Source organism: Mauremys reevesii, linkage group 24, assembly GCF_016161935.1.
Source record: "Mauremys reevesii isolate NIE-2019 linkage group 24, ASM1616193v1, whole genome shotgun sequence".
Classification (NCBI taxonomy): Eukaryota; Metazoa; Chordata; order Testudines; family Geoemydidae; genus Mauremys; species Mauremys reevesii.
In genome coordinates, this window is record NC_052646.1 from 20073840 (window position 1) to 20079913 (window position 6074).

The window sequence follows — 6074 nt, forward strand, 5'->3', positions numbered from 1 at the left end:
CTTGCCCCGCCTCTTCCCCGCCCCTCCCGGCCCCGCTAGCCCGTGTGAGCGGCCGGCAGCTGCAGGTGTGGATGCGGCTCACGGGTCGGATCCACGTTTGTATCCGCGCAGGGCTCGAAAGACACAAATCACCCCCGTGCGGTGGGGGCCTGGCCAGGCACGTGCCCCTCCACGCCTGCTCCCAGGGAGTCCGGGCAGGGGGGATCCTCCTACCCCCCTCGCCACGGGAAACCGCCCACAGGGCAAATCTCCACCCCACACCAGCTCCCCCCGCAGAGACGAGACTTACAGGCAGCCGCAGCCTGGAGCCTGCTCACCCCCCCCCCCCCAGAGGGGACACATGGCGGCTGTGTCTAGTGAGGGGACACGTCCCCCCCCCCCATTTCTCCGGATGCATCCAGAACGGATGCCCAGAAGTGAGGAGGCAACGCTCCCCCAGGGGTGGCACTTGCAGTCATCCCCTTCTCCTCCCCCTGCCCCATCCCACTCCCCACCCCTTCTTTCCCCTGCCCCTTCTCCTCCCCTGCCCCATCCCCCTTCTCCTCCCCTGCCCCATCCCACTCCCCATTCCCCCTTCTCCCCTGCCCCATCCCACTCCCCACCCCCTTCTCCTCCCCTGCCCCATCCCACTCCCCATTCCCCTTCTCCTCCCCTGCCCCATCCTCCCCCATCCCCATTCTCCTCCCCTGCCCCATCCCACTCCCCCATTCCCCTTCTCTTGCCCTGCCCCATCCCACTCCCCACCCCCTTCTTTCCCCTGCCCCTTCTCCTCCCCTGCCCCATCCCACTCCCCATCCCCCTTCTCCTCCCCTGCCCCATCCCACTCCCCATCCCCTTCTCCTCCCCTGCCCCATCCCACTCCCCATCCCCTTCTCCTCCCCTGCCCCATCCTCCCCATCCCCTTCTTTCCCCTGCCCCTTCTCCTCCCCCTGCCCCATCCCACTCCCCCAGGGGTGGCACTTGCAGTCATCCTTCTCCTCCCCTGCCCCATCCCACTCTCCCACCCCTTCTTTCCCCTGCCCCTTCTCCTCCCCTGCCCCATCCTCCCCACCCCTTCTTTCCCCTGCCCCTTCTCCTCCCCTGCCCCATCCCACTCCCCATCCCCTTCTCCTCCCCTGCCCCATCCCACTCCCCATTCCCCTTCTCCTCCCCTGCCCCATCCTCCCCCATCCCCTTCTCCTCCCCTGCCCCATCCCACTCCCCATTCCCCTTCTCCTCCCCTGCCCCATCCCACTCCCCATTCCCCTTCTCCTCCCCTGCCCCATCCCACTCCCCACCCCTTCTCTTGCCTTGCCCCATCCCACTCCCCACCCCCTTCTTTCCCCTGCCCCTTCTCCTCCCCTGCCCCATCCCACTCCCCATCCCCTTCTCCTCCCCTGCCCCATCCCACTCCCCATCCCCCTTCTCTTGCATTGCCCCATCCCACTCCCCCATCCCCTCCTCCTTCTCTTCCCCTCGCCCATCCCATCCCTCTGGCTCCCCCACTGCCTCGCCCTGCCCCCACATGGGCACTCCCCCTGGTACAGAAGCAGCACCCAGCAGGGAGCGTCCCGGAGCTGCCAGCCCAGCTGGGGAGTGTCACCGCGTGAGCTGGCACAGCCTGGGAAGGACAGAACCTGCCACCCACCCGGACAGGCCACTGCTTGGCACTCGCAGAAATCGGGGGGAGGGAGCAGTGGGGGGGCAATGCCCCCCAAACTACACCCATGCCTCCCCCAGCCCTGACATCCCTACAGGGTGTCCCTGTGGGTGGGAGCTCCTCCCCAGCCACAGGGGCTGCTTTGCCCTCCCTGCCAGAGGTAGTGAACTAAACTGCTCCCGCAGGAGTGTGCTACTGGTAGCAGTAACTGGTAGGCAATGGACTGTAAGAAACTGCTATTGTCTAAAACTGCTGCCAGATGTAGCAAACGCCCACCAGTAGCAGTGTCTTGCAGTATAGTGTGTGAAATTGCTATGTGTAGAAAGGTGCTGTCTGTAGCAGGTATTGATACGTAGAGATTGGAAGCAGCTGCTGTTGTAAAGAACTGCTCCTTGATGCAGCAACTTAAACCTCCCTTGCTGCAATTTAAGCCCATTGCTTCTTGTCCTGCCCTGAGAGGTTAAGGAGAACAATTCTTCTCCCTCTTCCATGTAACAACCTTTTACATACTTGAAAACCGTTATCATGCTCCAATCTTCCCTCCTAGGTCATGTTTTCGAGACCTTTAACCTTTTTTTTTCTTTTTTTCCGCTCTTCTCTGGACTTTCTCCAATTTGTCCACATCTTTCCTGAAATGTGGTGCTGAGAACTGGACACAACCCTCCAGCTGAGGCCTAATCAGCGCGGAGCAGAGCGGAAGAATCACTTCCTGTGTCTTGCTCACAACACTCCTGCTAATACAGCCCGGAATGGTGTTCAGTTTTTTTGCAGCGGCGTTACACGGTTGACTCATACTTCGCTTGTGATCCAGTCTGACCCCCAATCCCTTTCCGCACTGCTCCTTCCTAGGCAGCCATTGCCCATTTTGTCTGTGTGCATCTGATTGTCCCTTCCTAAGTGGAGCACTTTGCATTTGTCCTTATTGAATGTCATCCTATTTACTTCAGACCATTTCTCCAGTTTGTCCAGATCATTTTGAATTTTTATCTTATCCTCCCAAGCTCTTGCAACTCTTCCCAGCTTAGTATCGTCCACAAACTTTATCAGTGTACTCTCTATGCCATTATCTAAATCATTAAGATTTTGAATAGAAACATATCCAGAACCGATCCCTGCGAGACCCCACTCGTTATGCCCTTCCAGCCTGACTGTGAACCACTGACAACTATTCTCTGGGAACGATTTTCTAACCAGTTTTTCATCCACCTAGGTTGTATTTCCCTGGTTTGTTTATGAGAAGGTCCTGGGAGACAGCATCAAAAACTTTACTAACAGCAAGATAGACCACGTCGACCACTTCCCCCGCATTCACAAGGCTTGTTACCCTGTCAAGGAAGCTATCAGGTTGGTTTGACACAATTAGTTCTTGACAAACCCGCGCTGGCTGTTACTTATCACTTTATTTTCTTCTAGGTGTTTGCAAACTGATTGTTTGATTATTTGCTCCATTATCTTTCCAGGTGCACCCGTTAAACTGACTGGTCTGTAATTCCCCGGGTTGTCCTTATTTCCTTTTTTATAGATGGGCATTAGATTTGCCCTTTTCCAGTCTTCTGGAATCTCTCCCGTCTTCCATGACTTTTCAAAGATAATCGCTAATGGCTCGGATATCTCCTGTCAGCTCCTTGAGTATTCTAGGACACATTTCATCAGGCCCTGGTGACTTGAAGACATCTAACTTGTCTAAGTAATTTTTAACTTGTTCTTTTCCTATTTTTGCCTCTGATCCTACCTCATTTTCACTGGCATTCATTATATTAGGCGTTACCTTTTGATGGAGCTGTTTGTGTTTTCAGCCAATCCATTGGTTCGTGCATGGTATGGGCTGGTGAAGCTACGCTGTATTCCCAATTTTTTGCAATGTCTAGGTTATACTGAAAGACAAAATGTTATGCCAGGTTTGGTGGGTGAAAAGAGACCAAAGAATAAAATGTGACAGCAACCCGGACGGGGTGCCCAGCAGTAATCCTTGCCAAAGTAGAGTGGGAGTTCATGGAAACTTGTCAGCAAAAATGCCCATAAAGAAAAACTCACCAGGGAAATGAAGCCCACGTTCCCTGTCAACTATCTGTGATCTGGAAGTGTGGTTGACGACATGGTCAGAAACAACCTCAGAAAAAAGTGTTTACCTCATTATTGAATCCTGGCCCACGATCTGTCAGTACAAGCTGTGGACAGCCAAGTCACTGTATAATTTCATACTTTTTTTTTTTGACACCTCAGATGCCAACTTATTTCGAAGTGGAAATGCTTCAACCCATCTTGTAAGCTAGTCTGTGGCTGCCGGTATATCCCTCCTGTGTTGCTGGGAATGGCTCTGTTAAATCCATTCCCACCAATTCAAACGGCTGACTGACCTGTATGCAAGGGAATCGGTTGGAGTCATACTTGGGATTTCTCTTATTTCATATTCTCGATAAACCCAGGAAAAGTATGAGGGTGGACTAAGATTCATTCAGGTGTTTAGGCGGAACTGGCCATATTGCACCCTAAAGGCTCAGGAACAAATTGGTGCATAAGAACAAAATATCATTTATTTATTGAAATGTCTTGACTTGACTTCCGGGTGTATAACTCATGTTTTAAAAATTCGTGTGGTTGCCAAGGTATCTTGGGATCGTAGATGTGTGTTCATTGTGTTCTGAAGGCCAAAACTATGAATGGGTTCAACGAAGAATTAGATCAGTCCCTCAGGATAGGTGCATCAGCTGTTAGCCAAGATAATCAGAACTCCATGTTCTGTGTGTCCCTAAACCGTCCTCTGACTGCCAGATGTTGGGAGTGGACAATGGGATGGTTCACTCAGTGGTTGCCTGTTCTGTTCATTCCCTTAGAAGCACGTGGCACTGGCCGCTCTCAGAAGACAAGATACTGGACTAGAAGGACTGTTTGTCTGACCCACTACAGCAGTTCTGATGTTCAGCAAAAATTGCAATCGATTTTTGCCTTTGAGAAAGACGATACAGGAGATAGGATCCGGCCTTTAGTGACTATTTGAGAATCGAGTTCTACACACAAGAAATGGCATGTGGAAAAAGACTAAGGGCTGGACCGAGAGGTCAAATCACAGCTGCAAAAATGCACTCCCCATCGGTGGATTGACTCAGAACAAAGGTTTGACACTAGGCCAGAAATTCAGTCAGGCTGGAAGTTAGATGATCCGACAGAAAAAACAGCTGCTTTAAAAATAAGAAAAAAATAGAATTAAAAGTTCAGGGAGTTCAGGGAATCCCAGCAGCAGATAAGACAACTTGGGAAACTGGGAGCTCCCAGGAAGCAGAAGAACCGTGTCTGGCAAAAATCTGCTCCCAGCCTGGTGTAAATCGGGAGTAAGTTAGGTTAGGGTGGGGGAGGGGCACGGCAGTGTGGGCACTCTAGGCGGGGTCTCTGTGGTTAGGGTGGGGGAGGAGCACTGCAGAGTGGGGGCGCTCTAGGCGGGGTCTCTATGGCTAAGGGAAGGGAGGGGCACTGCAGTGAGGGGCACTCTAGGCAGGGCCTCTATGGTTAGGGTGGGGGAAGGACACTGCAGTGGGGGGGGGTGCACTAGGCAGGGTCTCCATGGTCAGGATGGGGGGGGACACTGCAGTGTGTGGGACACTCTAGGCGGGGACTGTATGGTCAGGATGAGGGGGTGCAGTGGGGGGGGTACTCTAGGCGGGGACTCTATGGTCAGCATGGGGGGGGTCAGTGCAGTGGGGGGGTGCTCTAGTCAGAGTCTTTGTGGTTAAAGGAGGGGAAGGACACTGCACAGGGTTGCCAGGCGTCCGGTTTTTGACCAGAACGTCCAGTCGAAAAGGGACCCTGGCAGCCCCGATCAGCACCACTGACCGGGCCACTGAAAATCCGGTTGGTGGCGCAGCGGAGCTAAGTCAGGCTCCCTGCCTGCCCTGGCTCTGCGTGGCTCCCGGAAGCAGCAGCCTGTCCCCCCTCCTGCTCTTAGGCAAAGGGAAAGTTAAGGGGCTCCGCACGCTGCCCCCGGGCCATGCCTCAGGCACCAGCTCCACAGCTCCCATTGGCCGGGAACCACAGCCAATGGGAGCTGTGGGGGTGGCACATGTGGATGGGGCAGTGCGCAGAGCCGCCTGGCTGTGCCTCTGCATAGGAACCGAAGGGGGGACATGCTTCTGCTTCTGGGAGACACCTGAGGTAAGCGCCGCCTGGAGCCTGCACCCCTCATCCCCTCCCGCACCCCAACCCCCTGCCCCAGCCCTGATCCCCCTCTGAAGCCCTTGCCCCCAGCCTGGAGCACCCTCCTGCACCCTAAATCCCTCATCCCCAGCCCAACCCCAGAGCCCGCACCCCCAGCCAGAGCCCTCACCCCCTCGCCCCAATCCAGAGCCCTTTCCCGAACTCTGAATCCCTCAGCCCATCTTGAGCCCCCTCCTGCACCCCAAATCCCTCATCCCCAACCCCACACCAGAGCCCGCACCCCCAC